A 14,375-nucleotide genomic window follows, 5' to 3' on the forward strand; every position below is an offset into this window, starting at 1 on the left:
CAAACTTTTTGGCCCGCGGGCCACATCTGGGAATAGAAATTCTATGGCGGGCCATGAATGCTCACAAAATTGGAGTTAGGGTCCGGGGGAGGGGAGGGCTTATGCGGCTCCAGGGTGGGACCAGAAATGAGGAATTCAGAGGGTGTGGGAGTGGGGGAGGGGCTGGGGCGGGGAAGTGCGGGGGAGTGAGGGCTTCAGCTGGGGATGTGGGCTCCAGGGAGGGGCTGGGGATGAGGAGTTTGGGAAGTAGGAGGGTGCTCCAGGCTGGGACTGAGGGGTTCAGAGGGCAGGAGGGGGATCAGGGCTGGGGCAAGGGGTTGGGGTGCGGGGAGAGGCTCAGGGGTGCAGGCTCCAGGTAGTGCTTGCCGTTGCTTCCGGGAGCCACTTGAAGTATGTTCCTTCTCTGGTTCCTATGTGGAGACGTGGCCAGGCAGCTCTGCATGCTGCCCCGTCCACAGCACCGCCCCTGCAGCTCCCATTGGCTGTGGTTCCTGGCCAATGGGAGCTGCGGGGGTGGCACTTGGGGCAGGGGCCCCTGGCTGCCCCTACACATAGGAGCTAGAGGGAGACCATGCCGCTACTTCCAGGAGCCGCATGGAGCAGCCCCCAACCCTGCTCCACAGCTGGAGCACTGGAGTGGGGCCATGCCGCTGCTTCTGGAAGCTGCATGGAGCGACCCCCAATCTGGCTTCCCAGCTGCAGTGCCAGAGCAGGGCCATGCCGCTGCTTCCAGGAGCTGCATGGAGTAGTCCCGGACCCCGCTCCCCAGCAGGGACCTCGAGGGCTGGATTAAAATGGCTGGCAGGCCGGATCTGGCCCGAGGGCCATAGTTTGCCCATCCCTGGTGTAGATGATGATAAAATTGTGCTTAAATATCTTCATGTTCTGTCCATGTTACTCGGATTCATTCTCTGAGTCTGTTTTATTTAAAACTTTGTTCCTTTATCTTTGTTTGGTCCTTGCCCTGGTTGATTTGGGGCACCTTAACTTTCAAGTAGGAGTGAGCTATCTGTCACACCTTATTATCTAATGCAGTGTTGGGAAGGAGGGGGGTATAAAATGACTGAATAAAATCTTCAGTGCATCTGATAGGAATGTTGGATAATTATCGTTATTAATTTAAATCTATAAGTGCATTTAACACTGTGCAAAACCTGGAGAAAAACAGAGTCCTTGCCTCAGGAGCTTACATTGTCAGGGTCAGATTCTGATATCCTTACTCATGTTGGCTAATATCTTACTCTTTGAGTGCTCCCACTGATTCCATTTGAAGCACTTGAGGAATGAGATGCTACTCACCGTGAGCATCTGGCCCTAAATCAGACAATACAGGTTGGGCATGTAATACAGACAATGGGTTCAAAATGGTGTAGGCATATTATTTAACTTTTTCCTTAAACTCACTTCTATTGTTGATGAACTAACATTCACCAGAAGTAGTATGTTTTAGGAGGAACTTCAATGAGGTGAGGGAAGTCGTTTGGTACACAATGTAAAGAAGTGAGTTGAAGGAATAAAGGCTAGTGAGGAAAGGCAAAAAGATGAAAATAGAGAGATTTAAAAGGGATATTAACTAGAGAGAAGATTGGATAGAAGGAGTAAAAAAAGGGACGAGGTGAGATGTGTAGACATGGCAGAGTTGTGCAGAACTGGAATGTGAAGACAAGACATTTGGGTTTGCTGCATGAGGAAAGTGGCACATCAAATGTTGATACAGATGGATTTTTATACCAAATCACAGTCAAGTGTTCCTCTTCAAATATGTGTCAGTGTGGATCCTACTGTAGATGTGAATGCACCTCATGTGCAATGAGATCAGAGTCTTTTGACTAGCAATGTCTGTCGGGGCTGTGCCTGTGCCATCTTGTGCTCTTGTAGGAAGGCATAAAGAGTGAAGCAGGTGCAGCCTTTCCTTAGTTCCCTTTCATCCCCTGTGGCAGGGAGATGGACCCCAACAAAGACAATCTGCTACTCTCTTTTAGTGTTTGCTAACCTTTGTCTTGAAAAGAAAACAGCTAATTGAATATTTCATTTTTCTGTCTTCAAAAATCTACAATCAAATTACACTTTTCAAAAGAAAAAAAAGGTTCAACAACTCTTCCCCCCCCATACACTGGGGTCAGGCACTTTGCTCCAACCACCATCACCGTGGTGGACTTTGAGGCACCCAGGTTCAAACGCTTCCCATCATGTGACATTCTTATCCTGCTTACATGTGGCCACAGTCACTGCCTGTGCTGCCTGGTGGGAAGCCACAGCCTGGACAGATGTTTGGTTTGCCACTCCTTTTTCTTCAGAACCTGTCAATTCAGACACACTAATCTCAAACTGCATCTATTAGTGCAGTCTATGTGTATTGCTTCCAAATTGTAGAAAGTGACAGCTACCAAACTGGAGCCGAAAATGTCATTTTGGTTAGTGCCTCCTCAAGCAGGCACCCCACATCAGGGTCTGGCAGCAGGAAAAAGGCAATGAAGAGGGAGGTGAGAATGTCAGGATTGGCATTTTTGGCATCAACCCTATTACCAACAGACCCGGTGTCCAAACCACCAATGCCAAAGACACACTAAGAGGCACGGCCAGATGGAGCACAGGCAGAAATGGAGCTCTGAACATCCCTTGGGGTTATCTCACAAGGAAGCTCAGAAATACCAGTCTTCCAGAGGCAAAACCTCCAACCCCTCTATGGCTTCAAGAGCTGGACACACAAGCTCAACCACTGGCACAACTCAAAGAAGTAGTGGCTTGGTGCCAACATCAGTGCTGAAATCAAACCATCCACCTTACAAGCATCAGGATTGGCACTGAAGATTGAACCCGTTGTTTCATTTCTTGTTCATTTCATTTCATTTCATTTCTCCCTTTAACTACCCTCTTCTATTTAACTCCATAGCAAGTAACTCATAACAAACATACAGGGGTGTGTACCATATTCATAACAAAATACAGATATTTCCCAGTTTGTCACATTCTTCCCCCTTTCCCATCCATCTTCAGGGACTCTTCTCATGAGGACCTACAAACAAGAGTGGCTTTTGTTGTTTCATCTTGGAGTTATAAAAGAGGTACCATAGAAGTTCAGGGGAGAGGCTCCTATTCCTGATATTTCTTTATTCCAAAGAAGAAAGAGTGTCTTCGTCCTATCCTAGACCTAAGGAAATTGAACAAATATATATGCTGTTTCAGATTCAGGATGGTAACGCTTGTCTCTGTCATTCCACCTCATCAGGTTCAAGACTGATTCATGGCTTTCATGAATTTACAGGATGCCTACTTCCACATAGCCATTCACCCAGCACACAGGAATTACCTGGGATTGACAGTAATGCCCACCATTATCGATATAAGGTATTGCCATTCACACTCTTCAGGGCGCTGAGGGTCTTCACATGATGTCTAGCAATGATAGCAGCACATTTGAGGAGGACATTCACTTCTTCCATTATTTGCACAATTGACTTATCAGAAGCAAATCCAGAAAGAGATCATGGAATATGCTGTCTCTTTATTCATCTGGGTAGGTCTCATGGTGAACAAAGAAGAATCCTCTTTTACCCCATTGCTGACGACAGAGTTCATTAGAACCACAATTGACTCCTAGTTACCAAGAGTTTATCTTCCATAGGACAGATTCCTATCACTGTGCTTGTTCTAAATGAAATCAAATCAAATCTGAGTGGTACAAGCTTGCCTTGGACTGTTAGGCCACATGTCAGAGTGCACTTACATGATGCCACTTGCCAGACTTTGCATGTGGCATCTTCCACTTTAGCTCAGATCTGTCTACTCCCTGACGAGATACCAGATGAGCAGGAAAGATGTAGTCCCACCTCATCATCTCACTGCTGAATTCATGGCTAGCCCTCAAGCTCCCAGACCTGTCATAAGAGAGACAAAGTAGGTAAGTAATAACTTCTATTGGACCAACTTCTGTTGGTGGAAGGGACAAACTTTCCATCTTCACAGAGTCTTCTTCAGGTCTCAGGAAGGTGACCAGAATGTCTGAGCCAAATACAAGTTGGGACAGATTGTAAACCATAAGGGAGTCACACATGCTGTAGGAGATGACTTAAAATGAAGTGTGCAATTAAGGGCTAGCAGGCAGTAGGGTGCGTTACAAATTGTTGTAATAAGCCATAAAACCCATGTCTCTGTTTAATCCATGGTTTTTAGTGTCTAGCAGAATTATGCATTTGTTCCTAAGCTCATCTTTTGAGGGCATTGTGCAGGTTTCCTTTGAGGAAACTGAGAGGTCAGATATAGAGTGATCGCTTTGTGAAAAGTGGTCACACACTAGTGATACAGTGTTTTTGTCTTTCGTCATTTTTCTGTGTGAATTCATTCGAGAGCATAGTGATTTTCTGATTTCACCCACATAGTTGTTAGGACATTTGATGCACTGGAAGAGATACACCAGGTATGGTGGTCAGCACATATAGGATCCATTGTTCTTGAATGGTGTGTTGTGGGGTGTATTGATCATTGTGGTAGAGGAGGTATGTCTGCAGGTTTGGCAGGGCATGGTGCTGCTTAGACTTGGTGTGTCCCAGTCTGTGCAGAGTTTGCTTCTGATGATGAGCTTAGTGTGGTTGAGGGGTTGTTTGAAGGCAAGAAGAGGGGGTTTGGGTAAGATTTCTTTCAGGATGTGGTCCCCGTCAAGTGTGGGCTGTTATTGTTTGATGACACCCTGTATGGGTTCCAGTGTGGGGTGGTAGGAGACAATAAGGAGTGTGTGGTCAGTGTTTTTCCCCCATGTATTGAAGCAGGTTCTTCTGGGGTATTTGGGTGGCCCATTTCCTGACTGACATCTCTGATGGAGTGTCCTTGTTTATTGAAGGCAATTTTAAGTGTGTTTAGGTGTGTATCCCAGACTTTCTCTTTCAAGAAAATTCTGTGGTATCTGAGGTTTTGGATGTAAATAGCAGATTTCTTGGTGTGTCTGGGGTGGTTGCTGAATCTGGGGTGTTAAGTGTGGTGATCTGTGAGTTTCTTGTTTATGGTTGTCTGTGGGGTTCTATTGTTGAAGCTCATTGTGGTGTCCAGGAAGTTGATGCTGGTGTGGAACTGTTGTAGATAGAGTTTGATGGATGAATGGTGGTTATGGAAGTTGTGGTGGAAATCTATGAGGGAATTCAGGTCCTTTGTCCAGAGAACTAAAATACCATGGATGTATCTCAGGTATATCATCAAGTTTGTGATGCATTTTTTCCAGAAATTCTTCCTTGAGATGGCCCATGAAGAGGTTGGCATATTGGGGAGCCACTCTAGTACCATGGCTGTTCCCATGATTGGACCATGTGTTTGTAGTTAAAAGTGAATTTGTTGTGGGTGAGGATGAAATGGATGTGTTTGGCAATGTGTTTAGGTTGGATTTCTGAGCATGGCACATTATCTAGGAGGAATTTGAAGCAGGCAGTGATGCAGTCTTGGTGAGGGATGTTGGTATATAGGGACGTTACATCTGTGGTGGCAAGGATAGTGTTCTGAGGAAAGTTGCTGATGTTGTGGAGTTTCTGGAGTGAGTTGGTATTGTCTTGGAGGAAGCTGGCCTTTTGTGGGGTGAGTGGTTTGAGGATGGCTTCAGTGAGTCCTGATATCCCTTCCTTAAGAGTGCTGTTTTCAGATATGGTGGGTCTGCCTAGCTTCCCTTTTTATTTATCTTGGGAGGCACATAGAAATCCCAGGGGTGGGTTCCTTGGGAATGAGACTGAAGAGTTTTTCTCTGAGTTGTTTGGGGAAGGATTTGATGGTATCTTTACATTCCTCTGTGAATTGTGGTGTGGGTGTGTCATAAATATAAAGGGAAGGGTAACCACCTTTCTGTATACAGAACTATAAAATCCCTCCTGGCCAGAGGCAAAACCCTTTCACCTTTAAAGGGTTAAGAAGCTAAGATAACCTCGCTGGCATCTGACCAAAATGACCAATGAGGAGACAAGTTACTTTCAAAGCTGGAGGGGGAGAACAAAGGGTCTGTCTGTCAGTGTGATGCTTTTGCTGGGAACAGATCAGGAATGCTCTTCAGAACTCCTGTAAAAAGTTAGTAAGCAATCTAGGTAGAAATGAGTTAGATTTTCTTTTGTTTAATGGCTGGTAAAATAGCTGTGCTGAATGGAATGTATATTCCTGTTTTTGTGTCTTTTTGTAACTTAAGGTTTTGCCTAGAGGGATTCCCTATGTTTTGAATCTGATTACCGTGTAAGGTATTTACCATCCTGATTTTACAGAGGTGATTCTTTTACTTTTTCGTTAATTAAAATTCTTCTTTTAAGAACTTGATTGTTTTTTCATTGTTCTTACGATCCAAGGGTTTGGGTCTGTGTTCACCTATGCAAATTGGTGAGGATTTTTATCAAGCCTTCTCCAGGAAAGGAGGTGTAGGGCTTGGGGGGATATTTTGGGGGGGGAAGACGTCTCCAAGTGGGCTCTTTCCCTGTTCTTTGTTTAATACGCGTAGTGGTGGCAGCATAGGGTTCAAGGACAAGGCAAAGTTTGTACCTTGAGGAAGTTTTTAACCTAAGCTGGTAAGAATAAGCTTAAGGGGTCTTTCATGCAGGTCCCCACATCTGTACCCTAGAGTTCAGAGTGGGGAAGGAACCTTGACAGGGGGTCTTTGAGTTCTTTATAATAGGTGGTGTCAAAGAGTTGCATGTTGCCCTCATTGATGTAATCATCATGATAAGGACTACGATGGCACTTCTTTGCTGTTTTGATCTCTATCTAGTGGTTGAATTTCAGGGACTGTATAGCTATCCTCTCAGTGGTAGAGAGATTGTGGTGGATATGATGTTTGTTGAGGATTTAGCTGATGAATCTTCCTAAAGCAGTTGCTGTAATGATCCAGTGTGGTTTCATTTGTTGGGGAGTCCCATCAAATGATTCTTTTTTCTATGACTTGGTGGGGTTTTGGTAGTTGTGGGTGGTGTCATCTTCATTGTGAAAGAATTAATTGTGGTAGGGTCAGCGGAAGAATTCTTCTTGTTCTTCATGTGTTCCGCCTAATATCAGGTTCTGTGGTGAGGCAGTAATTCAGACTCTTGGAAAGTACAGATACTTCAGTTCCGGTTGGGGGCAGTCTTGATAGGCTAATGATGTTGGGGTGTCATATAATGTCTGTGTAGTGGGTCTTGGTGTCATGGTTTCTCCTGGAGGTGGTGTACTGTTGGCTGTCGAGTTGTTGTAGTTGGTTCCACTTTTTGTTTTTCTGTTGGATGGCTGTCATCAGGGTGTCCTGATAGTTGTTTTCGGTTTCCTGCGTGATCTTGAGATATGATTCCTGACTTCTTTTTATTCCAGTGTGTGAGAACATGTGATAATTTCTTGTTTGGGGTGGTCCCTTCTGGCATATGTAAAGTACAGGAGACGATTCCTCAGTTGTTGTTTGGGTTTTTTTTGAGATTCTTCTGCAGTGCCATTCAGCATATTTGGAGTTGTAAGTAGTGGTCAGAGAGTTATAGATGTTGAGTCTTCCTGGGATGAAGTTTTGTTTCTTGATTCTGTTCAGCAAGTAAATGTTGTTCAATCTGGCTCCCTTGTTTATGTTGTGAAGATTCCATTTTAAATAGCAATATTGATATCTTCCATAGTTTGATATGTTGTTGTAGCGTGTTGGTCCAAGGATATAAGAGAGACAAGATAGGTGAGGTTATATTTGGTGGTGTCCCACCACCTACAGAAGCTGGTCCAGTTAAATATATTATCTCACCTACCCTTGTTTCTCTTTTATCTTGGGATCAACATGGCTACAACAATGCAAACAGACCTGTTATCACAGAATTATTGCCAGATGCTGCATCCAGATCCGAAGTCACTGCATCTGACAGCATGTCTGTTGACTGGCTGAATGCTAGTGAAAGAGACTGCTTCCTACAGGTTCAGGAGTTCCTGATACTGAGAGACTTATTCCTCTTGGAAAAGGTTCTCAATTATAGGAAGCCCAACACAACTTGTGCTCAGTGCAGGCTTTGACACCTAAGACCCTTAACTGCTTATTGCACTTAAAACATTCTGGCCTTTTGATCAGCTGTGGTTCCTCAAGATGTCAGCAGTGCGGATCTTATGATCCACCCTCTGTCTTTACTTTATGGAGCCATCCGCAGCCACAGTCTTTGCATTGTGTGGGAACTGAAGGAGGGTCATAGGCGCTCTGCCCTTTATGCATGGGAGCAGGGAGGAGGCACAGGGCCACACAAGCTCCCTTGGCAGACACTGCTATCCAAAAGACTCCAATCTAACGTGCATGAAGTGCATGCGCACCTACTATGGGGTCCACACGGATGACAACATCTCAAATAGCCACCGTTACTGTAGGGTAAGTAACCATTCCTTTATAGGATTCAAAAGCTTTTGGGGCTGTTGTTGCCTTTCAGTTGGACAGAAAGATGAGTTATGATCCATCTTTGCCTCTCACACAAAACCACAACTTTTATAATGCCAAACCACAGATCCTAGTCTTTATTTGGAAACCACATGAACTATTGTACTCCCTAACATAAAATGTAAGGCACAATAATGCACATTCAGTTACAGTAATTAAAGCAGCTAGGTGAATAACGCTTATGGGAATTTAGAGTAAGAGCCGTGTTAGTCTGTATTCGCAAAAAGAAAAGGAGGACTTGTGGCACCTTAGAGACTAACCAATTTATTTGAGCATAAGCTTTCGTGAACTACAGCTCACTTCATCGGATGCATACTGTGGAAAGTATAGAAGATCTTTTTATACACACAAAGCATGAAAAAATAGGTGTTTACCACTACAAAAGGTTTTCTCTCCCCCCACCCCACTCTCCTGCTGGTAATAGCTTATCTAAAGTGATCACTCACCTTACAATGAGTATGATAATCAAGTTGGGCCATTTCCAGCACAAATCCAGGGTTTAACAAGAACGTCTGGGGGGGGAGGTAGGAAAAAACAAGGGGAAATAGGTTACCTTGCATAATGACTTAGTCACTCCCAGTCTCTATTCAAGCCTAAGTTAATTGTATCCAATTTGCAAATGAATTCCAATTCAACAGTCTCTTGCTGGAGTCTGGTTTTGAAGTTTTTTTGTTGTAAGATAGCGACCTTCATGTCTGTGATTGCATGACCAGAGAGATTGAAGTGTTCTCCGACTGGTTTATGAATGTTATAATTCTTGACATCTGATTTGTGTCCATTTATTCTTTTAAGTAGAGACTGTCCAGTTTGATCAATGTACGTGGCAGAGGGGCATTGCTGGCACATGATGGCATATATCACATTGGTGGATGTGCAGGTGAACGAGCCTCTGATAGCGTGGCTGATGTTATTAGGCCCTGTGATGGTGTCCCCTGAATAGCTATGTGGGCACAGTTGGCAACGGGCTTTGTTGCAAGGATAGGTTCCTGGGTTAATGGTTCTGTTGTGTGGTATGTGGTTGCTGGTGAGTATTTGCTTCAGGTTGGGGGGCTGTCTGTAGGCAAGGACTGGCCTGTCTCCCAAGATTTGTGAGAGTGTTGGGTCATCCTTCAGGATAGGTTGTAGATCCTTAATAATGCGTTGGAGGGGTTTTAGTTGGGGGCTGAAGGTGACGACTAGTGGCGTTCTGTTATTTTCTTTGTTAGGCCTGTCCTGTAGTAGGTGACTTCTGGGAACTCTTCTGGCTCTATCAATCTGTTTCTTCACTTCCGCAGGTGGGTATTGTAGTTGTAAGAATGCTTGATAGAGATCTTGTAGGTGTTTGTCTCTGTCTGAGGGGTTGGAGCAAATGTGGTTGTATCGCAGAGCTTGGCTGTAGACAATGGATCGTGTGGTGTGGTCAGCGTGAAAGCTGGAGGCATGTAGGTAGGAATAGTGGTCAGTAGGTTTCCGGTATAGGGTGGTGTTTATGTGACCATCGTTTATTAGCACTGTAGTGTCCAGGAAGTGGATCTGTTGTGTGGACTGGACCAGGCTGAGGTTGATGGAGGGATGGAAATTGTTGAAATCATGGTGGAATTCCTCAAGGGCTTCTTTTCCATGGGTCCAGATGATGAAGATGTCATCAATATAGCGCACGTAGAGTAGGGGCGTTAGGGGACGAGAGCTGAGGAAGCGTTGTTCTAAGTCAGCCATAAAAATGTTGGCATACTGTGGGGCCATGCAGGTACCCATAGCAGTGCCGCTGATTTGAAGGTTTACATTGTCCCCAAATGTGAAACAGTTATGGGTGAGGACAAAGTCACAAAGTTCAGTCACCAGGTTTGCCGTGACATTATCGGGGATACTGTTCCTGACGGCTTGTAGTCCATCTTTGTGTGGAATGTTGGTGTAGAGGGTTTCTACATCCATAGTGGCCAGGATGGTGTTATCAGGAAGATCACCGATGGATTGTAGTTTCCTCAGGAAGTCAGTGGTGTCTCGAAGGTAGCTGGGAGTGCTGGTAGCGTAGGGCCTGAGGAGGGAGTCTACATAGCCAGACAATCCTGCTGTCAGGGTGCCAATGCCTGAGATGATGGGGTGCCCAGGATTTCCAGGTTTATGGATCTTGGGTAGTAGATAGAATATCCCAGGTCGGGGTTCCAGGGGTGTGTCTGTGCGGATTTGATCTTGTGCTTTTTCAGGGAGTTTCTTGAGCAAACGCTGTAGTTTCTTTTGGTAACTCTCAGTGGGATCAGAGGGTTATGGCTTGTAGAAAGTGGTGTTGGAGAGCTCCCGAGCAGCCTCTTGTTCATATTCCGACCTATTCATGATGACAACAGCACCTCCTTTGTCAGCCTTACACATTGTAAGGAGAGTGATCACTTTAGATAAGCTATTACCAACAGGAGAGTGGGTTTGTGTGGGTGGGGGAGAAGAAAACCTGGATTTGTCCTGGAAAAGGCCCAGCTTGATTATCATACACATTGTAAGAAGAGTGATCACTTTAGATAAGCTATTACCAGCAGGAGAGTGGGGTGGGGGGATAGAAAACCTTTTGTAGTGGTAAACACCCATTTTTTCATGCTTTGTGTGTATAAAAAGATCTTCTATACTTTCCACAGTATGCATCCGATGAAGTGAGCTGTAGTTCACGAAAGCTTATGCTCAAATAAATTGGTTAGTCTCTAAGGTGCCACAAGTACTCCTTTTCTTTTTATGGGAATTTACTTTCTAGGATGCTTTCTTGTTTAATTAAAAACACTGCTGTGCTTGCTAAGCAGCTTTGCTGGCTCTCCCCCACCCTGGCTCTATTCTGGCCATGACCAGGGTCCTTTCCAGATCTTACAAATTTCAGCCAAAGGCTAACTGGAGGTATAAAATTTAAGATTATCAAGTCTAATTTGTGCAGGATGATTCATGGCTAGGCCGAGATTAACCAATATGCACTCTCCATTTGAGGAGGGACCCCAACAAACAGGGCAAAAAAAATTAACAGTGCTGCAGTGCAACGCCACTCACTTAAATATGGCATAGCTTCCCCTCTGTCATGACAGAGGAGTAGCCAGCCAAACTTGAGCAGCCCTGTGACCCTTTCCAGCCCGTGTCACAGTGTCCTTCACTGAAGTTTGGCCCAGCTGCACCAGACCTGAGCAGTGTGTGTGGGTTACATGTGGCTGTGTAAGTATGGAGCAAGTGGAGCCGAGCATTCGGGATCAGGAGGAGCCAGCTTAGTCCAGGACAGGAATGGAGTGCTGGGATGCTGGGGTGTCAGTGAGTGGCCAGGAAGGTCCCTGGGGTGGTGGGTGAAGGACTGGGGATGAGAATTGTTGGTGGGCTGTGGGATGAGAAGTTGGGGGCAAGTGAGAGATGTTGAGGGATGGTGGGGTAGGAGTTGGGGCGAGTGAGAGATGTTGGGGGTGAGTGGGGAATGTTGGGTGTTGTGGCCGATGCGCCCGAAGTGTTCGGGGCTGCAGTGATGTATGTCAGGTCTGCTGGGGGTGTGTGTGTGTGTGTGTGTGTGTGTGTATGTGTGTGTGCTGTGCTGTCAGGATAAGTGGGGGCCGGTGGAGAGTTGTTGGAGTATATGTGGCGTGAGAGGGACATTCAAGGGTCTGTGTGTGGATGGGGTAGAATGGGAATTTGGAGGTATATATGGGGTGAGGTATGTTTGGGAAGAGGGGCATTAGGAATATCTTGCCTGTCATCTCCCTCCGAGAGTAACAGGCACTTTTTTAATTGCTTACAGTCTGTACTTGCCAGTAGAAAAGCAATTCCCATAAAATAAAGCCGCAATGATAATTAACTACCACACTTCCCTTTGCAATAAGAGGATCAAAGTCTCTATTTTGTTTCTAGAATTTTATTTTTTTCTCTCTCCCCTGCTTCCTCCTCCATTACTCAAAGTACATTCTAAAGCTTGCACTGATGTAACAGGGAGAAAAAATGAGACCATTGACTAGATTCAGTCCAGGGTCTGTGCTGACAGAAAGCCTGATTAAGATTGGGGGGATTGCGGTGGCACAAATACTTGCAATCTTCTGTCTGTCAGGGACCATGCAACAAATCAGTACACTCTAAAAGTAGGCAGTGCTTGTCAGGCAGACAGGATGTGTCCAGAGTGGCTGACAGACATGCTGAGTCAGCACCATTGTCTCCGCAGCCTCTGCTGGTGGCACACCTACAGAGTATCTGATGAAAATGAAATCTGACCTTGACTGGTGCACAGGGGTGCTGGAACAATTTTTATAGTGGGAGTACTGAGAGCCATTGAACCAAACTGTAAACCCTGTATTTAATGGGAACCACTTCAAGCCAGGGGGTGCTGCAGCACCCCCGCACCCTTAGTTCCAGCACCTATGCTGGTGGAATGTTCTCTGGGATGAAGGAGCCAGGTTGGTCCAGGGACGCACCATTTATATCTGTAATAAGAAACTGAGCATAGCAATTTTTGACATATGATTTTATTTTCATGTATGGCAGATACACTAAGTAAATTATTGAAGCAGTGACCAGTCTTGTTCTGTGTTTTATAAAGCACGATATAGATACTCAGCACTGTATACATTAACATTGATTTTAAGTGTTGAGGATCAGCAGCTCTTGTTGACATCACTTAGATCTGTAGGTGCTTGGCACCATGAAAATCTTTTTCTTCTTATTACAGAATTAATGCAGATGTTATGTATGGCTCTTTAGCAAGTGTTTGTGATGGATATCCCTCTGCGGTGCAACCCGGAACTGGGGTACTGAGCCCTCTGTCTCACCAACCTGGGCTCCCTCTTACTCCATGATGCTGTGACAAGCTACAGTCCCCTCTAGGACTTGTACTCACACAGGCAGGGAAAAACCTAGCTGCAGTTACATGAAGGCTTTGGCCATTCACTGCATGAAACAACAATGGAGGGGCTTCTGCCAATTCCTCACAGCTCCCCACCTAGGACCCCAGAGCTATACCATCTTACCCTGGTCAAAAACCTGACCAGTATAAATGTATTACCCAGTCCGCTCCTTCCTCGATGTGGAGAGGACAATGGCCCAGGCCCTTTTCCTGAGCAGATTCCCCACGCACTTCATGCAAACCACACTGTTTTAGGTAAAATATAAAACAGATTTATTAACTACAGAAAGGTAGATTTTAAGTGATTTATAAGTAATAGCAAACAGATCAAAGTAGATTACCATAAGAAATAAATCAAAAACACAGTCTGAGTTCTCTAAACTCAGGATTAGGACAGGATTTGAATCAAGTAGTATCTCACCCTGCTAGATAGTACAAACAGTCCACCAAGCCTCCAACACAGGCAGACTTCCTTCTTTCCTGCCTGGGTCCCTGCTCCCCCAGTTCAGTCTCTGTTTCTTAGGTATTTCCAGGTGTTGTGTTGTATGGGCAGTGAGGCCCAGTGGTCATGTCAATTCCCCTTTTTATAGCTTCTTCCATCTTGCTGGAAAGATCTTTTGCTGTGATCTGAGTCAAACAGTTCCCATTGTGTAGTGCTATCTCTGAGAGATTTCCATTGTTCATAGTTCCTGCGGTAATCCTTGTGAGTGTTTGTATTCTTCTCTATGGGCCATCAGTGTTGTTTGGCCTTTTATGGTTATACCTGAAAGGCGGCTTGTGCGCGGCTTGAGGCTCCCAACCTCACAACATGTTTCAGTGTTCCCAACCTCACAACATGTTTCAGTGGCACATACATAGCAAAACTTCATATACAATGAGAGCACAAACAACTTAACAGGATACTAATGTTCAACAAATTAAGACTTTTAAAATGATACCTTCCTCAGGCATACTTTGTACAAAACATATGATAATTATATCATCAATGGTGAATATGGGGTACAGAGTGTCAGTGTTCATGTTTCAGCTTTTCAGGAAAAGACTTGTTGAAAAGAATGTTGAAATGATATTTAAATGCAATATTCTTTCCAAGTTTTTCTTCTAGTCAGCACTGCAAAGCTTCAGGCTTCTCACAATGTATGGGTATGTGATCCTGTATCTTTAGGAAAGTAAAGCCAG

The 14,375-nt window shown here is 44.9% G+C and overlaps 1 protein-coding gene across 1 annotated transcript in view; it reads left to right on the plus strand.

Moving 5' to 3' along the window:
* PPP4R4 (protein phosphatase 4 regulatory subunit 4) overlaps positions 1–14,375 on the plus strand; it is a 123,176-nt gene that overhangs the window by 66,700 nt on the left and 42,101 nt on the right. The gene's annotated exons all lie outside the window — the stretch shown is intronic.

Source organism: Eretmochelys imbricata, chromosome 6 (genome assembly GCF_965152235.1).
Source record: "Eretmochelys imbricata isolate rEreImb1 chromosome 6, rEreImb1.hap1, whole genome shotgun sequence".
NCBI classification, from domain to species: Eukaryota; Metazoa; Chordata; order Testudines; family Cheloniidae; genus Eretmochelys; species Eretmochelys imbricata.